A 23,358-nucleotide genomic window follows, 5' to 3' on the forward strand; every position below is an offset into this window, starting at 1 on the left:
AAAAATTAATCGTTGAGCGAATCATTTGGGATTCGTTGAGCAATAAGGTAAATGCATATTATAAGACAATGAAATTGTTTTTTGATCTTGCATGTATGTCAGCCTGTTGTTGGGGACTCCTACAACCAAAATATGAACCTTTTATTACCCATAATAGGGGCACTTTAACAAATTTTTTATGACCCCCAGAATATTTTATTGTATGAATATGTAAACAGTGAAATAAATATACACACACACACACACACACACACACACACACACTGGCCACTTTATTAGGTACACCTTGCTAGTACCGGGTTGGACCCCCTTTTGCCTTCAGAACTGCCTTAATTCTTCGTGGCATAGATTCAACAAGGTGTTGGAAACATTCCTCAGAAATATTGGTCCATATTGACATGATAGCATCACGCAGTTGTCGGCTGCACATCCATGATGTGAATCTCCCGTTCCACCACATCCCAAAGGTGCTCTATTGGATTGAGAACTGGTGACTGTGGAGGCCATTGGAGTAAAGTGAACTCAGTGTCTTGTTCAAGAAACCAGTCTGAGATGATTTGAGCTTTGTGACATGGTGCATTATCAATACTCAGGTAGGCTGTGGCGTTTAAACGATGCTCAATTGGTACTAAGGGGCCCAAAATGTGCCAAGAAAATATCCCCCACACTATTACACCACCACCACCAGCCTGAACAGTTGAGACAAGGCAGGAAGGATCCATGCTTTCATGTTCTTTACGCCAAATTCTGACCCTGCCATCTGAATGTCGCAGCAGAAATCGAGACTCATCAGACCAGGCAACGTTTTTCCAATCTTCTATTGTCCAATTTTGGTGAGCCTGTGCGTATTGTAGCCTCAGTTTCCTGTTCTTAGCTGAGAGGAGTGGCACCCGGTGTGGTCTTCTGCTGCTGTAGCCCATCTGCTTCAGGGTTCAACATGTTATGCGTTCAGAGATGGTATTCTGCATACTTTGGTTGTAACGAGTAGTTATTTGAGTTACTGTTGCCTTTCTATCATCTCTAACCAGTCTGCCCATTCTCCTCTGACCTCTGACATCAACAAGGCATTTTCGTCCACACAACTGCCGCTCACTGGATATTTTCTCTTTTTCGGACCACTCTCTGTAAACCCTAGAGATAGCTGTGCATGAATATTCCAGTAGATCAGCAGTTTTTTTAAATACTCAGACCAGGTCCCGTATTCATAAAGATTCTAAGAATCCTCTCAGAGAGCTTCTATTTTAGCTTAAAAATTTCTAACTAGAAGTCTTAGCTTAAGAGTGATTCAGGACCAATCTGAGAGCAACTCTGAGCGAGGAAAAGACAGAAACTTTTATTTTAGTGAGGAGGCGGGGCTGAACCCGTTGCTAGGAATGACACAGTCTTTTGAAGACTGTGATTGGTTGGTTGTCAAGAAAGAAATAAAAGAGCGCTTTTAAGAGTAGGGTTTATTATTAGCCTTCACTTTGAAATTACAGGCGTACTTTTTCCTCTTGCTCTTTCTCACACACACACACGCACACACATTATATATGTATATATATTCTTTATTTTTTATTTACCATGCTGTCATACTTACTGTGTTTTATAGGAAATGAACAGAGACATAGCCTAATAAGTGCTGTAACAGACCCAAATCATCACTGCTGCTTAGTTGCATTTTTCCAGTTGCCAAATATGTTAATGTAGTGATTACGTCCATTTCTGACGCTATGGCATTTCAGCGCGGTGTCGGCGATGTTAGCATGTCTTTAATAAGATCAGTCACAAACATGATCCCTGCACGATCTAATGTGTAGCGTCTTATTAACTCACTCTCATGCATTGTGTGCAACGCATTTCTTCTCCCTCTTCATGTTTCGTCCATTTTCTCCACTTCTAAAGAAACTCTTAAGCCCCTTAAAAGTCCTCGTCCGTACTCCTAACAATTTTGGACCTTAAGACCTCTTTTAAGGGTTAAGATGCTTTCTGAATTACTTTTTTCTTTACTAGGATCTTTTCTTTAATTTTAAGAGGAAACACCCACATTTCTAAGAATTTTCTTAGAATTTTGTTACTAGGAGCAACTCTTAGCACTAAGCTTTTTCATGAATACGGGCCCAGCCCATCTGGCACCAACAGCCATTCCACGTTCAAAGTTACTTAAATCCCCTTTCTTCCCCATTCTGATGCTCGGTTCCAACTTCAGCGAGTCGTCTTCACCACATCTAGATGACTAAATGCATTGAGTTGCTGCTATGTGATTGGCTGATTAGCAATTTGTGTTACCAAGCAATTGAATAGGTGTACCTAATAAAGTGGCCTGTGAGTGTATATGAAATATATATATATATATTTTTTTTTTTTTCATAAATTATGGAAAATCTTGTCAATGGTGGAGAAAGAGTTCATATGAACGTACTTTTTTTCTTTTTCTTTTTTCATTTTATGGCTGAACATCCTGTGTTTCCTAACACTTTCATTATATGAAAACATCTGAAAGGATATTCTTTAATATTTAATATTCTATGGAAGAAAGAAACATCTTTTGAAAGAAATGCATCTTTAGAATGACACGAGAATGAGTTAAAGATGACAGAATTTTTATTTTTGGCTTAATTTTTCCTTTTAAGTGTCTTGCATAAAGGATGTAGGTCATGCATCTCCTCTTGTGGATCTATATTCCTTCCAGCCCTGATCTTTGACCACCTTCTGATTGCCAGGGCAGCACGTTCTGTATCAAAAGCAGTTCCAAACAAACTTCATATGAAGACTGAGGTTTGTGAGTGTCATGAAGTTCTCTCGGTCAATATCTGACCTGTTAGAAAATGAAGTGGTGAGAAAAGAGGGGCATCAAAGAGCTCCTCATCCACACGCAATCACACACACAGTCACACTCTTTATCTTACTGTAACCGGGATGTCGAAGAGCTCATGAAAGAACAAAGAAGAAGACTCTCTCTGGACTGAGATATTGAAGCCCACTCACCCGTTTCCTGTCCTTTTGTGCAGGAGGAAGCAAGGCCCTCGAACGATCTGCAATTTTCTGTCAGAAGAGAAAAAAAAAAACATTAATATGCAAATACAGCCAGACATGTGACAGCAGCTGAGCTAAAGAGAAGTTCAGTGGATTCTTTTTTCACCGGTTTACATTATTGCTGCATGAATGGGCTGCACACATATAGTCGAGGAGACTGAAGAGTATTTTAAAACTAAATTTCTTACAACATGCAGTTGTACAGCACATGCTCAATAGCGTTATTTCTCTGGCAGGAATAAAAAGTGCAATTGCTTCTTTGTGGAAAAATACAAAATAAAAATAAGGAAAAAATTTTTTTTGAGATATAAAACCTATTTTGGTTATATTTCTGTCAAACATTATGATGACAACTAATATTTCGTATATGTTTACTGTCACTGGAAACTAAAATACATTTTTTTATCTTGTGAGGATGGAGGCAATTGTAACTAGTTAAAACATCTTAAAAACAAAAATGTATGACTGCATAAAATATGTAATAAACATCTAGTACGCACTCTTTAATTATAAATACATATTGATTTTTTTTTTATTATTATTTAATATTAGAGATCCCATTTAATCTTTTGCTTTTTATGTAAACTGCAAAACAAATCAAAATTGTAAATAAAACAATTATAAGATTATTGGAGTATATTTTACAACAAAAAGCTAAGTTTAATTGCCCTTTTCTTTGGTAATGTTTGTGAAAGTTATGAGCAATTTTGTGAAAGTTGTGAAAATACAACATTTTATACAACAAATTTATTTTTCTTGTAGATAAAAGAAAAAAAAAAGTACCAATGGAGTAATATTAATTAGCATTATTTTAATAGTTATTCCTCATATCAAGATTGACAGCTGTTGCAGAAAATCTAAAGGAAAGCCAGTGTTTCATGTGTACCTTCTGCAGGTCTCCATAACGCTGCACAGAATCTGATAGCTCTGTTTTGAGTCTTGTCAGACGGAGCCTGTCTTGCTGTGAGGAAACAAAATAGCATGATTTTAAAATTATTATTAAAATTAAAGTTTAACATCACCATACAGTAACTTTACCGTGATGACATTTTATTTTTGTCAGTACAAATGCTAGAGGGATGCTTCATGATATAAACCACCATTACTGGCTATACTTATATAAGGATGATTGTTCCAGCAAAGAAAGAAAAATGAGAGATGCAGAGAAGATTTATTTTACCCGTGAAGAACCGCTGATGATGTCAGTGAGTTGTTTAACAAGTTGGCTCGTGCTTGTTATGACTTTATTGGTTTGCTGCTGTGTGGAATGTCTGAAAGAGAGAGAGATGAGCGAGAGGGGTGAAAAGACAGGTAATCATGCTTTACAAACCACAGAAGACGATTCAAAACAATTCATCAACTATCCCAAGGTGCAATGCTCTCCAAGCTGGGCTAGGTTTACAGCACTATTGGATGGATTAAGCTGAACCAATTAAGTAAATCAATATTAATGACTGTGCGACAGAGGAACAGCATTGTGCAGTAAAGGACTGTGTGTCATGACTGCAGAGCTCAAATGATGCCAGGAAGGCTTTAGGCTCCAGGCAGGAGTCAATCTGCCGCCCCAGAGGAGAAGCAAAGGATTAGACATTGTGTACAGAGACAGCAAATCAAACGGAGGAAAGGTAGCACAGTGCAATGTGAGGTTTGCTGTACTGAATGTAATAATAGAGCAGAAGAAATCAAGATTGCATAAATTGGGTTTATAGAGGTTGATATTTATGATTGCATAAATAAAAGGGAAGAAAGAGACCAATCCACAGTACTGTCTAGCATTTGCATAAGACTCCAGACCAACAGGGGGCCCGAAAGGGTTACAGAAACAGATCATATTTACTGGATTTCAGGGTTGTGATTCAGATTTTAATTGAGAACCAATTCCAAGACAGAGTTGAATTTGAACTGGCGTAGCAAACCAGATGCAGAATTAAAATTAAAATGAATTAAAATTTAAATGGAAGTAAAAAAAGTGAAATTAACTGAAATTCAAAGTAATTCATAACAAATTTTGAATGTTGGCTTGACAAAACATTTTAGAGCTTAAAAAGCCTTGAAGTTTTATAAGGTATATAGATAGACAGACAGAGGCATTACCTTAAATTTCTTTGAATTGACAAACAATTCCTCTTCCTGTCATTGTGATCCAAACTGAAACTGTACAAGCAATTTGATTCCTATTTACATTCATGTATTGAAAGGAAGCCAAATCTTTAATTCGAAATTTGCCTATCCCTATTTTGTATCTTATGTTTAAAATATGTACTGTTTTATGCCAAATAACACAGCAATGTCAAGTTTAGGTGCTTGTAAGTTAAAAACATGACATGTTGCACATTGAATCAATGTCTATTTTAAACAATTGACCAATCAAAGCAATATAGGGCTGGGATAAATGCTGTATAGGATTTCATACACTCATAAACGCGCCTTTGGTTCACTTCTATTCCTCCACCTAGCTGTTTTTATCGCTAGAATGCTTCCTATGTGAAGAACCGCTGAGACATCCGTACCCTGGGTACGTCAATGTCATAATCCATCTCTGGAATGGGGGTGAAAAAGCAGGAAACATGGCCCAAAAAAGACCGGAAAGGAGGCAAAAGTGAGAGAATTAAAGACATTGAAAACTTGAGCCTGGCTGTACATTATTTGCAGTTCTGAGCTGAATGGAAGGTAGAAAGGAAAAAGGGGCCAACGGGTCAGAAGCTGGTGAACAAATATAATCTCCTGATAGAAATTCCGCTTTCTCCTCATGCGGAGCGAGGGTTTTGGATAAGGCCATTGATTTAGTGTCTGTGCCCTGCTCCGTCTGATCCCTTCCTTTAAAACCCAAACCAAGACCACCTCCTTGTGCCTCCTGCTCCCCAGAGATATGTGGTGGCGAACATGGGGCCCACCTCCCACTCAAATATTGATTTAAAAAGTGAGGAAGGAAACGAGGAGAGAAACATCTCTTGTGCATTCGTTATGGGTGGGGGCATGTCACTGTCATTCTCAGTCTACGGGAGAGAAACGAGACCAGTCGAGCAGAAAAGCACCTGTAACAATAGCAGCAGCAGCAGTCGTGCTGTGTGAACAAAAAAGTCAGTGGTCCACAGTGAACGTTCTAATCACACGCCAGAGAATAGGGGAACGTGGCTGAGCAGTTCAACCATAAAGCTTGACTTTGGGCACTTTTTTAACCTGATCGGGCCATTTCAAGCCTGAACATGAGCAATGACTCACTGCTCTACAGTTCTGCATGCATGGACTTAATATTGCTGGCTGAGGTTTTTGGAGAGAGTTTCTCCTGCCTACAAGTGTACTATAACGATGGCTATAATGTAAAAACTTTTTTTCATTAAAATCTGGAATAACAATAGTCAATAATGACAGATTTTGGTGAACTATGCCTTTAAGAAGCTGACAATTTGAAAATCACAAGCATCAGATGCACCAACACAACACTGTCTGAGACATAGACAAGAAGTCAGCTTGGCATAATTTGCATACATGTTATGCCATTGCCAATGTCACATTAGCGGTAGTTAACCTGGTGCCCGAGATAACAAAACATAAATGTCCTCAATGAAATGCAGTTGACGGTTTCTTTGTTGAATATCCTTCAGTTCTTTCAGAGGCAGAAAGGACTATGGGAATAATACAAAATAAAAAAAAAGACCAGAAGGACAAGGACAGACCACAGATGTTATGAAATCAAGAGAAAGGATTCAATTGCAGATATATAACAGTTTATTGAGAAAACAAACAAAGTCACTAGTCAGGGCGGAGCTCGTGCACAGCGTGGATGGAAACTGGATGCAGGGACGCAATGGGCAGCCAAGTCCAGCAGTGGAATCCTCCAAAGCCAGGGCAGAGACCGGAACACATCAACAGATCAAGTGGCAGAACAGGAACACCAAGAACCTCTGAGGATCTGACAATGAGAGGAACGTTAGCTGATCTTAAATAGACCCAATAATGAGCCACAGCTGGGGCAGATCAGCCCATGATCACGAGCTTGGACACACCCACTCACGCCACACACCACAACAGAAAAAGCAAGGATGAGACCGTGATTCTATGAACCGTGACAACAGAAGACTTACTTTACTCTATTTAAAACTAATCGGAGGAGTCCCATTAGAACAAAAAACAGGAAATAAGCCTGTGGTGAGACATTTTTTGCTGTCTGTGATAAATAAAAATTTAACTGCTATAAATCGTTTCATAACTCTAATAATATAACTCTTTTATAACAATAATGCAATGGTTTAGTCATGGCAGTTGTACACATAAAACCCGTTGAAACATCCATGACTCAAACTCATTATATTGTACACTGTGATCCACTGAACACCTTCAATACGCCCTCAATTACAGCTTCCTGTGTTCCTTCAAAGAAACATGTACAACTCAATATGGCCTACACAATCTCAAGGGTCACCACGCAGCGGTGGAAAAGTTCTGTTATTACTCATCCCACATATTCAAAACCCAGCAGTTTATTTCCCCAAACGCTGTTTAGTCATGGTCCGCATTTAGCATGTTTCGTGTCTGTCGAGTCAGAGGAGGAGAATCTGAATCTTCCTCTGCTTTGACTGGCCATCTTCAATTCTAAGCTCTGGAGGACTGAACGCATAGATTGAGCAACTGCTACAGCTGAGGTGGGTTGCTACAGGAGATCATTTTTTGAATCTATGAGAAGATGGAAAATGAGGAGGCCAAGGCCAAACTGATGCCGAAAGAGATTGTAATGACACCATTAGAAGCCATTAGAAGCAATACCATAGAAGAAACTTTTTTTCAGGTTCTCCAAAGAATGTTTCAACGAACAGTTCTTAAAAGAACCATTTTTTCTTAATGTGAAGAATCTAAAGAACTATAAAGACTTTTATAAAAACTTTTGTGAAATCAAAAGACTCCATGACTCTGTGTTGGCATTGATGCCAATGAAGAACCTTTAAGAGTGTATGGCACACAAGTGTAAGAGTGTAAGTTCACACAAACACACTTGTGTTTGATTTAGAGATAAATGTCTAGTAGGGGCAAGTTGTCACATGTTTGTAAAAATAATTGTTGATTATAATAATACAAAAAAATTGCCACAATAATCACTTCATGAATTCAATGTTTAAATTCAATGTTTAATTAATAATTAATTCAAGACGAAGGTATTTACAAAAAAAATTTAAAATAAAAATGACATAAACAAATTATATCCTGAAAAATATTAACTGGAGTAAAAAGTGTGACAATTTGCCCCAGTTTCCCCCTTTGTACAGTTCTGCAATACCTCACACAACTTAATGGACCAAACTTTGTAGCTCCAACCTACCTTGCATAACCTGAAAGATACAAATCTAATTTCAAATCCTGACTGGATACCTGGAGGTCAGAATGTAACACAACGATACTTGCAAAAGTGACTCAAAAGCTACTTCTCTCCCTCAGATGTGTGATGTACTGAGGTCATGCTGTGTGATCTTTTGTGAGTTTTTATTTGGATTTAGACAGCTGTGTAAGGAACACAATGTTTCTCTTTCGTAAGGTGTTTCATTGCATTTCTCACATCACTTCCTCCCTTTACTGCTCAGCTTGTTTCTCAGCCATACAGTGTATATGGCCTGGTTTTATTGTCTTATTTCTTTAAAAGCTTCTTATTATTTGACAATTAAAAAAAAAAAAAAGGTTCACACGCACACACTCATAGACAGTATGGATTAAAAGAGAATGTTGTTGCACATGCACATTACTGCACTTCATTATATTGGGCACAGTTAGCACTGCAGTGAAAAATTATGAGACCACATTTATGATGACTACTCTGTTAGTAAAAAGGTCAGTCCAGGTCATATAGCCCGAGAGTGAACCAAGAAGTCCTTCATTATGCTGTACTTTATATGAATCATATTGCACCATGAAGGCATTCATAATCTAATAAACAATGTTCTATTTTTTGCCTTCTATAAACCCTGCTCTCTTTCTGTGATTTTAACAAGTCTAGGGATATAAACATAACACCTATAATCTCTAACAGACGTAATATAACCACACAGAACAGACCTGTGAATATTAAAATTTTTCCTTCTTGCCTTTCGGGGATGGAGAGTTGTCAGCTGGTACTGTATGCAAACAAGTGTACTGTGAGGTCTGCGTTTCTTTATGCACTGCATCACGCTTAATTTTTTTTTGTTGTCATGACAATCAGCGTGCATTTTTTTCTGTCGGCTGTGCATGAGAATCAACAATCTGTTTTCAAGTGCATGGTACATAATTTCCAGCAATTATAATTACTGTAAAAGTATACATTTATGCTGCCTCTGTGCATTAAAAAGTCTGAGTAAAAGCATTCGGCAAACATTAAATGCGATGAAAGAAGCAATTTAGACTACACATATACAAAAATCACCACACTCTCCTGATGGCCTTAATTACATGCACTGTGAAATAAAATCTGCACAATTTAGGGTAAACACACTCTCACACACACGGCAGCTGTGGCTGCCAGAACTTTACCATAAAACACGCAATTCTATACTGATATAATGTCAACATACCAATCACTATAATGTACTCTATTTTTACAGTTATAATATACTGACAACCACCATAAAACACAGTAATGAGAAAGTTGAATCAAAGTTCATCACAAGCAGGCTATAAGCTGAGGTATATATTAATATATAGAAGCTGAATGATATCATACACACAAATACAAAAACCCCTACAGTATAATACAGTATGTATATCTATTTATATATTTTTGTTATTGTAGCAGTTTAATAAAACAAAAACAATACCCCATAATGATAACTCATGACAAATTAAACTAAAATAACGCAATACACATTAATTTCTCAAGATAAGATGTAGCATAAAACCCTAAATAAATAAATAAAAAAGCCACACAGGTAGTTCTGGGAAGGTTTGTGGTTTTTCACAATGAATGACTTGTTGTTTTTCACTTCCAAAACATTACATAAAGTGTCCCTTTAGATCAACTACAGTTTTTCACTGTATATAGCAATGGAAATTACTAGTAATCAATTACCAGGTTTTTACCATTAAATTTTTTACCGAAATGTAGCATCAGCCGGAATGACCAGACTGTAAATTATCCTGTTTATCGCACTCACCAAAAAACAAACACATGGACATAGGAATTATTTTATAATATTTCCGGTATATTATCTTGAAACATCTGCCAAGTAGAAACAAATAGTGCATTACAACATTCAAGACAATCAACCTAGGAACAATATTACAGGTCAATTACTGAGATGCAAAGTGGCAGCAATTTTGTGTAACATCTTCCGATAAGGCCGATCGTTACATACAGTGACAGTGTCACGTGTTACTATGAAATGATGCATAATGTAAAATTTAGTTTAAAAAATATCTAGCTGGTATAAATGTTCTCAATTCATCCGCTATATTACCATGTGCAGTAATAGAATTAACAAATCAATACAATGTTTGTTTCTCTCGTTCTCATAAAAAGAATCGGGTTTCACCATTTAAGCACATGGCAAATAAAACTAAACATAGCTAATTATATGTTGTCACCCCCAGCAGCTAAACTAAAGGTCTCGAATTCAGAAGTGGAGAATTGACGAATATTCTGGTGTACTCATCCTGCGCTCTTCGTCAAACCAGAGTACTGAGTGGCCGCAAGTTGACTTGACAAATGTAGGGCTAATGAGCAGAAAACAATTATCCCATCGTAACATACCATTAAGCACCGATCCCGACCTGGGGTAATGACGCATACGGGATCAGTCATGTTGATGGACACCATCCTGACAATGTCAGGTGAGGCAAAGTTCGTGAAGTGATGCCGTACATAATTAAAATGATGGAGTACATATCTCACGACGACTCATGAATGATACTCACTAAAAGAGCAACAGAAACTCTTGATTAGTTATTTGTGTGTGGGGAGCGAACATTCACAACAGGTTCTCAGAACCCGCTTAATTTAGCTAATGGTCTTTATGGTGCATTTTTCATTAAGCATATTTGGCATGTTGGTTTTATGAATAATATATTTCACACTACATTGATTAAGTGGGGTTTTTAATAGAAGTGAAATTAGCTAGATGAGTTTGCAAGTAAATTGCACTTGTTTTGCTTTGAAAAGCTTGAGGTGATGTAGAGTCGCTTTTAATCATCTGTTCATTTTCTGATTGCTCTGATAATGCATAGTTAACTTTGCATTTGCTTAGGAGATCAGACGATTAATAATACACACGCTTGGTCTTCCGCCAAGATTGCATTACTGAATCATAATATTACTGTCATGTCTGATATTGGGTATGTTTTTCTGCAGAAATACAATATTGCAATATATATGATTGCCTGTATGGTAATCACTAATATGAAATACTGAATATAATATCTGATTTGCAGCAGTGGTAAACTATGGTACCTGCTATGACATCCAGATTTTTATCCTCAGCATCATACAATTAATAGTCAGTGCTGGGTAGATTACTTACAAAAAGTAGTTCATTACTGATTAAAAATGACAATGGAAATTGTAGTTAGTAATGTAATCTATTGGATTACACACATTAGGTTATATTTTCGAGCTACTTTTTAATTACTTTTAGATTACTTTAAACCTAACTCGTATGACAATATTAATAGTCTTTGTTATAAACATAATGAAGTGCATTAAGCATTACATTACATTGAGGTTTCCCAAACTGGGGTTCCTGAAAGGTTTGCAGGGGGATTGTGAGGTGATGAAGAGCTAATTAAATCACAAAAATGTCAAATTAAACTAATTGTGTGACCTCTCCATTTTCTGTGTAATTATATTCAGCTGACTAGTGGCTGGTGTGTGCAATTCCATAAAACTGTAAGAATTTTCGAATGTATATAAGCAGTAGGATTTTTTTAGAAAGGAAAATTTAAGAGAATTAGCGCAAATCAATACATTATGAACATATTTACTGCCATTGTGTAAACAATATGTAACCCAAAGATGAAAATTCTTGTCATCATTTTTGTTTCGAACCTATAGGACTTTCTTTCTTCCTCTGAACACAAAAGAGTAAGTTTTTGAATGGTGCTGCTCTCTTCCATACAGTGAAAGTCTGTGAATAGAGGCTGTCAAGGTCCAGAAACTACAAAAAGCACCCCAAAACACTCAAGCACCCAAGTCTTCTGAAGTCATACGATAGCTTTGTGTGAGAAAGAACACTGAAACTCAAATAATTTCTCACTGAACAGTTTCTCATCTGCTGCTGCTCTCGTGAAATCTTGTGTTTGCAAATAAATTAATAAAACATGACACGTTTCAACTCCATTTGTTGTATACAAAAGAAGGAAAGTCACAGAGGGTAAATAATGCCGTAATTAAATTTTTTTGAGCGAACATTCAAGGCACCTTCTCGATATGACCATCTACTTGAATGTAATTTTGGTCCTTACAGGCTTCTCAGCATAAGGCTCACCTTCTGTCTACAGAATCCTCAGCAGAGATGAGGACGGACAGTGCACTGTGTCCTCCACTCCAAAGATGAAGAGCGTCTCTCAGAAGCCCTGTATGCAGCAGAGCGGAATGTGTAATGCTCTAACGAGCACAATGACAAACAAAGGGTGTGAACGATTAATCCACTTAGTTTTGCTGCGTGTGTGTTTCTATGATTACAAAGATGGGTCAAATTTAATTAGCCAAGTGATTTTTCACTGGAATACGATGCACCGCACGTGTACAAACACTTGAGTTGTAAGTTGTCAAGCCAACACTTGAGAGTAGGTCTACAACTAGCTATTTTTTTTTTTAAATAATCTTTTTTATCTATTTTTATTATTCTAAAATGCTTTATGATAGTTAATTTATTGTTCATTTATTACTATTTTTATTACATTTATTTATGTTTTCTTTCTTGATTACATGCCAAATTCTCACCAATGTTCAACAAAGTACACTACACTACAAAAGAAAAGAAAAGAATAATGGTTAAATATATAAATTGCAATGCTATATAATTTTAATAATATACTGTATTTAATAATAGACTTGCAATATAAAGCAAACACTGGCATAGTCTGAAGTTACTGCTCATAAAATATCATGAAATATGCAACACCTATAGAAATATTGCTATTCAAAGTTATTAAAAACCTAAATTTGACATTTAATAGTGACTGCACTCCCTTTCTGTTGTGCTCTGTTTGATTGACAGGCATCATTATTTTTTTTTTTTTTAAATTAGTGGTTGAAGTCTCACTTGAAATATTCTAAGATGCCATTCCATTTCTACAGGTTATTAAAAAAAATGTTTTTATAGATTAAGTCATGCAAAAAAAAATACCCCAAAATCGCACAAAACAGTGGCCATGTCCCTCATCTGTCTCTTTTATTGTCTCTGAAGTCCACTCAGTCAGTGCATTTTTAGTGAACTGGCAGTCCATATCTGGCCTGCCTGTGACATTGTAGGGCATGCAAATGTTTGTGTGTGTGTGTGAGGAAGTTTGGGGGGGGGGGTTTAGTCTGCCAGGGCCTTTGGCGACATATCGCCATCTGGGAGGTATGACCCTGGAACTGCGAGGTTTCCGTGGAAACTGGCTGTAATAGAATCATGGCTGGGGTGCAGCAGAGGGCAGAAAGAGTAAGAAAATGTGTAGAGTCAGAGAGCGAGCGACAGAGAGAGCGAGAGAGGGGGTTGCTGTCAAGTGCCCTGTTTGGAGCAGCAGAATTAAGCCTGGCACGAAGGGAAGCACATTCAAGGTCGACTAAGAAACAGCAAAATAAAAAATAAAAAAATAAATAAAAATGTGAGATGCATGAGCCACAGTGAGTATTTATATTTAAACATATATTCACTTACTATTGCTGGTTTGCCCATGTTGATATTTATGGACTTCAATTGACTTATGAGCTGTCCAGCGCTCTCTCCACCCTCAATACCACGACTGAGGTGCCCTTGAAAAAGGCACCGAACCCCCAACTGCTCCCCGGGCGCCGCAGCATAAAATGGCTGCCCACTGCTCCGGGTGTGTGTTCACGGTGTGTGTGTGTTCACTGCTCTGTGTGTGCACGTTGGATGGGTTAAATGCAGAGCACGAACTCCGAGTATGGGTCACCATACTTGGATGAATGTCACTTCACGTCTTTTTAATGAATCACTCAAAAAGATTCAAATCAGTCTCAAACTCTTGAGTTGTCAGTGTGAAACAGTCTAATGACTCACTGACTGAATCAGAAAACTGTTATTATGTATTGTGTATCTTCCTTAACACATCGCTCACGATGAGACAAACAAATAGTTCTATCATGACAAATCTCAGAGGGATTGGCATGGTATTGTACGTGACAATGTTAATGTATTTGGTCTTGGCGGAATAGATCAGTAGGAAGTACTGAAACTTGCTACTGCCAGTACATCCACAACATGCTGTTGTGAGCATGTAGGAAATACTGCTGCTGCACATATAATGCATAATGCATAACCCCATATAGCATACACAAATCACCTCATAGTATATACAGGTGGAGCTGGGGAAGGTGGAGGGTTTCTGAAATGTGATGCCAAACTGCTACAGCAAACAAAAGCCAGGTATTTGAATATTGAGCAGTGAGCTCACTGGCTACTGATACAGGAGAAAACCAATCAGCTGTGCCATGTGATAATGATGTCATTAGATCAGATTGAGTTAGACCTATCGTACTGCGCCAACTAGAATTTCATGCCAGAACTCTGTATTACACCCAAAAATGAAAATTCTGGCATTATTTATTTCTCTTATGAACATGCCAAAATACAGTTCAAACGGAAGTCAAGATTTACAGTGAATAATGATTGCTATATATCATATGCCTTCAGAAAACTTGGAATGTAGTGCATGACTCATACAAACTAATTTATTAGACTTTTATGGTGCTTTATCTGTTTAAAGCTAGAAAGCCTTCCTCTCCATTCTTTGTAGCTGCATGGAAATAAGTGACCAGCACAAATCTTTAAAACCAACATGTTGTGTTCTACAGAATAAAGAAACAACAACTTTTTTGGGTTAACTACTCATTTAAATCATTGCAATTGTGAATGTTCATACATGTTTGAGCAGAGTTTTGCCATAATAGAAGGTAATTTATAAAAAAAAATGTGTAAAATCACTAACATTTATATGTATATAGCTACGTCCAATTATTCTTAAATTAGCCTACTGAAAGAATCATTAACAGAATCATTAAGGAACTCCAGTGGAATTGTAATATTCATCTCTAATGGAGAGTTCAAGAGACTGAAAAAAGTGAGCGCTGCAAAGAAAAAGCGAGAGAAGCAGGTGCAACTTTGTTGAGTATACATGCAGACGCTAAAGTGGATCCAAAAAAACATATCATACATATTTTGCACACTAGACTTTTCACATCAGCTAATGACTCAGGTGTGCTTGAGACTAGCTGTCTGCAATAAACCTACACTTCGTACAATTCCCTACAAGACAAGACTGCAGTAGCACACAAGGGAAATGTTACACACTAATGCGGTTTGAGATATAATTTTAGCTCGTAATTCTTTTTTGTCTAGCGTGCAGTCACTCCACAAGAACAGCAGAGGGTGTAGCAGCAGAAAGACATTGCTGCTCATCTCATTTGGTTTTAGGCAGCCAATCTACCCAAAGGCTTTATAGCTAACAATAGATGTCATGTTGCACCTTAGGGATGGTGATTCTTCAAGGGAAATAAAAACAACCTCACTCACACTAGACAGCATTACATTTTCAGTGCTTTCATTAACAAAAAAAGGCTGATTTAATTGATGATTCACCACTGGACACAGATTGTGCAATGCATTTCAAACAACAGCAATTTCAGACCAGATACTTTGTCATCGGAAAGAAATTTAGTAATTGCGACATCCTGACTACAGAAGTCAGATGATTAATCAATACATGCTGGGCGGTAGGTGATGAAACAGTGAGAGCAAACACTCAGATGTTGGTCGCTTTAAAGCACTCTATAGAGAGTCAGCAAAAGGAAAGTTATTAAAACCACTGAAGTCTGGTAAGGGAATATCATCACACCAGAATGTAACACAAATCTGCTCTTCTCTGCTGCAATGAAAGGTCCTGGGAGTTTATTTATATATATCAAATGATCTAAAATTATATGCACACAACATGCATGCATGCATTATTAGCATGCACGATCAGGTTTGCGCATGTTTGTTTACTTACAAACTCTGCCGTAGCTCTGCTGTATCTCTGGATGTTCCCAGCGATTGAAGGTTTTTCTCTAGAGTTACCACTGAAAAAGACACAGAAATGTATTTGTTTTTAATTTTGTTACCCCACAACTTACAGCTCATGTCATGCTTAGTGGCTCTCAATCAAGTTCAGAATATTTGGAGGCTTTTTAAACTCACCGTTAGCATTGATCTGGAAGATGTTAGAGGAGGTTTCCTGGAACACATCTTGCAGCTCTGAGGGACTGACTTGCGTAGCTGTAGAGGGAAAAAAGTATTGATATTTGACAAAATTGTATTTAAATTGAAAGCACATCCTTTCAAGATGATGGTTGTCATTTCTTTGATGTTAAAATATTACATTGCCAATTTATTGTAATTAATTTATTGTGATGTTAAAACAAATACTTCAGACACAAATCTGATTGGATGAAGAACATCCAAAACTGCTGTGACCACACATTAGTTAAATTCATTATTAATGTTAACATCACTTTTAACAAAATTACTTTGTTAAAAAAAAAGAGTTAATTGTGACTATTAATAGATTAGATGAATTATTGAAAAATGACACTGCTATTTACACCTTTAGTTCTTTTGAACTTTCTAGTCATAAAATAATCCTGGGGAGGAAAAAAAAAAAGTTTTCATTGTTTCCATGAAAATATTAAGCAGCGCAGCTGTTTTTTAATGTTGATAATAATTGTAAAAAATCTGAAGGATCATGTGATGCTAAAAACTGGAGTAGTGATCCTGAAAATTCAGCTCTTACATCACAGGAATAAATAAACTTTTTAAATATTTAAAAATAGAAAACAGTTATTTTAAATTGTAATATTTTTTCAAAACATTACCTACCTATATTATAACTGTATTTTTTAGTTATTTATTTTCAAATAAATTGGTGAGCAAAATATTTACTTTTCAAAAACATAAGAAATCCTGACATCTTACCAATCCCACGCTTTTGTTAGAATATTTATGCATTTATTTATTGATGTCTTATAAATAGGATAAAGAAATTTATTTATTTATTTAAACTCTTACCTGTGGTAAAAAAAAAAAAAAAAAAAATCACTATTACACAGTGCTTTGAGTATGAGTATGATTATACTTTCTTTCTCTTTATTTAGCTGGCACATCCTACTCATGAGGGTCTCCATATTTCTGCTAAGTGAAGCCAAACAAAGCAGAATCAAAAACACACCAGGTTTCTGGGCAGCAGCTAGGCCTAAACAGATTGTGTCACATGCCACCCAAATGGGTGTGTGGGCGCAGTAATTTTCTTCATCAAAAGCATGGATCATGCTCACCCTGATAAGAACAGGTAATCATCAAGAGCTCTTAATCAAAATCCACTGCACAACCTCTGTATTAAAGTGCAACCCACTGGCCCTGTGCACATGCACACAAATATGTTGTCTCTCAGCTTTTGTCTACCTCTGCCCTCAAAATGACTGTAATTGACGTGCTGTTTTTCACAACTCTTCATCTGTGCTCTAATGCACTTTCTCTTGAGAGGGGAAAATGGCAGGCAATCTTTTGCACAGATGCATATTCTAAGAGAGGGTTTGGACTTGGTACAGAGTACGCAGGTAAAGACAGAAAAGGAAGAGCAGCAAATATTCCTGTCCACGATTCTTCTTGGTCCACTGAAGCATGCATGCGGCACCCAAAATAACTCCTCAATTATTTTTTTATTTTCTTTACAAATAAGAAAGAGACACTTCAGGAAGAACAAAGAACTCATGGATGCTGCTCAGGAGGATGCGAGAGGGAGCCAAAACTCTCATTTATCTCTACAGTCATGCTTCAATTATCATTAAAGCAGAATGTCGACAGTTTCATGGCGTCAAGCTGAGATTCAAAAGGATTAGGAAAAAATAACTTTAAAGGTGCCATAGAATGAAAAACTGTCTTTACCCTGGCATATTTAAATAATAACAGTTCTGTACATGGAAATGACATACAGTGAGCCTCAAACACCATAGTTTCCTCCTTCATATGTAAATCTCGTGATTAAAAAAGACCACTGAAAAACAGGCGAATCAGAACATAACACCGACTGTGACGCAACAGTCGGGATCACTACGCCCCCAACATTTGTATAAACCCGCCCTTGTTCTAAGCCGGCCGAACCATCAGAAGCTCTGCAGGTATTGTAAATAAACAAGCACGGACAACAGCGAAAATAACAAAATAAATGTTATGTTCCAGGCCGTGCAGGGGGTGTGAAGTGCAGGGATGGGTTGGTGTCTGTATTCAGAAAGGCACAGAAAGCAAATAACGCGAGCCACTAAAGGGACATGGTTAGCTCCTTGCTAGCGGTAGCCTGTTACAGTACATAAGATTTCACTCTCAGTAAGGAGAGATGAGGATGATGGCGAATGACTTACAGATCCTGAGCACCACTGACAAGCATCTGATCTTGTGAAATGTGTGGTAAGTACTGTTGCTCCATAATGTAAACATAGTTTGTGTGATCGCGTCTCTTGAAAGTGAAACTATATGGATGGATCGTTCAAAAGCGTTTCAATGCCTCGCATATTAATAACGGCTCCCTGATGCCCGCGTTTTATATACAGTATAATTACCCGACGATATAACTGCGAGAGAAAGTATTTAAATATATATTTTCCTCCCTGTGCTTTCTTCTTGCTGATGAGCCGTACTGTGAAACAGCCAATCAGAGCAGAGCTCATTATTATTCATGACCCTGCCAAATAAGCCAATAACAGACCGTTTCATTCTAGGGAGAAATCCTAGGGTTGTAAATGGACATGTAAAATCGTTTCTGGAGATTTTTTGCCCTTACCTAAGCCACATACCTTCTGTGTAGATATCAGAGAACAATTTAAAATACTAGATCAATGCATTCTATGGCACCTTTAAATTTAGCGGTGAATCTGCAGTGAATGGGTGCCGTCAGAATGAGTGTTCAAACAGCAGATAAAAACATCGCAATATTCAACAAGTAATCCACACAGCTTCGGTCTATCAGTTAATGCCTTGTGAAAATGAAATGAGTGTTTGTAATAAACAAATCCAGCATTTAGGCGTTTTAACTTTAAACCATTGATTCTGGCCAAAATAAAGTTCATACTCCATAATAATGCTCCCTACAGTAAAAAAAGTAAATAAAAAATAATAATAATAAAATGTCCATTTACCGTTTTCTTCAAACCAAAAAAAAAATCTAAATCTACCAACACATTTATTTAAACTCTGTTTTGAGATGTTTTCATGGGCTTTTAAATCTGTGCATATTTCTCTTTTGATTCACATGAGACAACTTTATCACTGGAGAAAGTGAAACTGCATTTTCCACTTTTTAGCTGGAAGCAGTGGTTTGGAATTAAAAATGCAATGATTTGTTTCTTAAAAACACCCAGCTTTTTGCTTCACAATATGTTAATTGATGGACTGGAGTCATGTGGATTATTGTGATGTTTTTATCAGCGGTTTGAACTCTCATTCTGACGGCACCCATTCACTGCAGATGATTCATTGGTGAGCAAGTGATGTAATGCTAAATTTCCTAATTATTTCCAGATCTGTTCCAATAAAGAAACAATCTCATCTACATTATGGATAGCCTGAGGGTGAATAATTTTTCAGCAAATTTTCATTTTTAGGTAAACTATTCCTTTAAGAATGTTTCATAGTAAACCAAAACCCCAGTACAGGATGATAAGATGACTGTAACTATGAGGTGACTTTTATTGGCAACATCAATCAACATTGATCATTACTGTAATGTTCTCAGTGTTAAAACTTGATATATTATGTTATTAACCAGTTCAAGAGCAAGAAAATGGGAATCCATGTGACTAATAGTTTAACTTGAGCATTTTATAAAAAATAAAATATATATGTATATATATATTTGGTGTGAATTTTACATGACAGCGAGAAGCGTGTGACATTATCTATTTGACTGCTTCCAGCCATATGTGTTTGTGTTTGTGTGTGTGTGTGTGTGCGTGTAGTACAAAGGTGATAAGCTGTTCTCAGTGGATCATTTTTCAGGGAAACAACCTTTTGTGCCCTTACTGTTATCTCCACTGGCCTCCAGCTATGCACACACCTCTCATACTCTCTCCTCCATCAATGTGATAGATGGATGCTCCATATTCATTGCACTCTGCATTGAGCAGTATCCCTTCATATACAGTAGGCGTGAGCTAAGAAGTGGGAAACACAAGGGCACTACTTCCTGTGTGCATGTGAGAAGACCCAGCAGGATTCGCTCTCAACCTTTCATGAGACCTAGATTCAGCTAAACTCCCATCACACACACACTTTTTGCGTTGGGAATCTCTGACATTTTTTTTCTATCACCATATGGTGCTATTTATCTGTTTGCTATTTGTTTTGTGTCTCTGTCACAGTCAATGATCATTCTAGTTATTCCATCTAATCTGAAACTAGAACACCTCTCAATTTAAATATGCATTTTAATGTAAAGAGTTGGAGAATGTTATAAGAACACAAAGTGATTACTAAAGTAACTCATTCAATGCTATGTGGAAAATTAAGATTTTAAATAAATTAAAACATACAGATTTTTTTTTAGTTCATACCATTCAAATAGACTCACATTTACATTAAAATAGTTATATGTGCTGTGAGTGGCTATTTATGAAATGACGTTGGTTTTTGTTCACTTCTATCTTTAATGAGTCCCTTGCTACCTCCGTGGTTCCCACCTCATTCAAAAAATCCATCATTATCCCTGTGCCAAAGAACAATAAACCCTCTTGCCTGAATGACTATCGCCCAGTTGCCCTCACATCTATAGTCATGAAGGTTTTTGAGAGACTTGTAAAGAGTCCCTGATACATTGGACCCTCTTCAGTTTGCCCATCGCCCAAATAGATCTACTGACGATGCCATCTCTCACGTCCTCCACTCTTCCCTCACACACTTGGACAGCAACAATGGGAATTATGTAAGGCTGCTATTCATTGACTATAGCTCAGCTTTCAACACTATAGTCCCCATCAAGCTGGCTTCTAAACTCACAGACCTTGGCCTAAACTCCTCACTCTGTGACTGGATTCAAGACTTCCTCACCGGTAGACCTCAAGTGGTGAAAGTTGGCCAGTTCACCTCAAACTCCATCACTCATAGGAGCCCCACAGGGCTGTGTCCTGAGTCCCCTGCTCTACTCTCTCTACACGCATGACTGCGTGTCCTCTCACAGCTCCACATCTATTATCAAATTCGCTGATGATACTGTGGTTCTGGGCCTCATCTCCAACAACGATGAGACCGCATACTTGGATGAGGTAGAGAGACTCACATCATGGTGCCAGGACAACTGTCTCTCTCTGAATGTGAGCAAAACTAAAGAGCTGATCATGGACTTTAGGAAGAGACAGCAGCAGCCCTACACTCCTCTTATGATCAGAAGGACCCCTGTGGAGAGGGTGAGTAGCTTCAATTACCTCGGTGTAAACATCTCTGAGAACCTGACTTGGACTACACACATCCAAACAGAGGTTAAGAAAGCCAGGCAAAGACTGTACCATCTGCGACAGCTGAGGAAATTCAGGGTCTCACCAGCAATCCTGAAAATGTTCTATTCAGGGACCATAGAAAGTGTATTGACTCAGTGCATCTCAGTGTGGTATGGAAACAGCTCCAATCAGGACTGCAAAGCACTACAGAGAGTTGTGCGCTTAGCTGAGCGCATCTCAGGGTCTGCTCTCCCCTCTCTGCAGGACATCTACCTCAAACGCTGCAAAAATAGAGCGGTCAAAATCATCAAGGACTCTAATCACCCTGGTAACCAACTATTCACTTCGCTTCTATCTGGTAAGCGCTTCCGTAGCCTGATGGCAAAAACTGAGACTTAGGAGGAACTTCTTCCCCCAGGCCATCAGGCTCCTAAACTCTAACTCTGTGTCATAACATCACTTGACTCCATGTAAATATCACCATATCAATAAGCTATTCATTATTTTTTCTACCTCGTATGCTGCTATTTAAATACCCTGTACAACTTTTTTGCACATTCCTGTTATATTACTATTTATGTCAACAACATACTGACCTGCACATTTATATTTATATTTTTTTATATTTATTTTATTATTTTTATTTATTTATTTTCTTTTCTACTTTTCGTTTTCTTAATATTTGTCTATACAATTGCACTGTCCTTGGAGCGGACCTAACTCACATTTCACTGCTGGTTATACTCTGTATAATTTTGTATGTGACGAATAAAAATCTTAAATCTTGAATTAGAAATCTCTAAGCTTTTTAATCTTAAAATGGGAATTGTTTCTATTGATCAAGAAAAAGTGTTTGACCGGGTTGAAAACAAATATTTGTGGGAAACGTTGCTTGCTTTTGGGTTTACTCCTGGTTTTATTAATAAAATCAAGACTTTGTATTTTAATGTTCAGAGTGTTTTGAAGATCAATGGTGTTTTGAGTGCTCCCTTTCAGGTCCAGCGAGGATTTAGTCTGTCGGGGATGTTATATTCTCTGGCTTTCAAACCTTTATTACATAAACTTAGATCTGTTTTACAAGGTGTGTTTTTACCAGGGTGCAATATACCCTTAAAGTTATCTGCATATGCAGATGATTTAGTCATCATTGTTGATAACCAACAAGATATTGACATGTTAACAAATATTGTAGCTCAATATGGCAAAATTTCTTCAGCCAACGTAAACTGGAGCAAAAGCGAAGCTCTCAGTATAGGAGGAGTGATGGAAAAAAAAGTTTCAGTTGTCTGCAGGTTTGAATTGGAAGACAGATGGAGGTATAAACAACACAGTCTCACTCCTCCTCGTCACATATCGACGCTTGGTCATTGCCCCCTGGCGTCAACATCCGAGGCAGAAGGTACCCCCTTTGCGTCGCTTTTCAACGTAGATGGCCGTCCTATACACGTCCATATAAATCCCTCATCCTCGGATTCTGACGCAGGGAGGGGGGGTCAACCAAGGAGAGATATGGTGCGCTGGAAAATTTCGGTTTTCATGCTCATAATCAGTTGTTTAATGTTAAAATAAGAGGTGGATAAACTGGTAATTCAGTGTGATCACTGAATTACCAGTTTACCCACCTCTTATTTTATCGTATTTTATCGTATATGGACCGCGCATTGCGTTATTCAAATGATCCGTGATACGCGATCCGATCACTT

At 37.5% G+C, this 23,358-nt stretch overlaps 1 protein-coding gene across 1 annotated transcript in view; it reads left to right on the forward strand.

Moving 5' to 3' along the window:
- Positions 1-23,358, forward strand: part of LOC306877833 (syntaxin-12-like) — a 194,288-nt gene that overhangs the window by 96,140 nt on the left and 74,790 nt on the right. The window lies entirely within an intron of this gene.

This window comes from Barbus barbus (genome assembly GCF_936440315.1).
Source record: "Barbus barbus genome assembly, chromosome: 12".
In the NCBI taxonomy this organism is placed as follows: domain Eukaryota; kingdom Metazoa; phylum Chordata; class Actinopteri; order Cypriniformes; family Cyprinidae; genus Barbus; species Barbus barbus.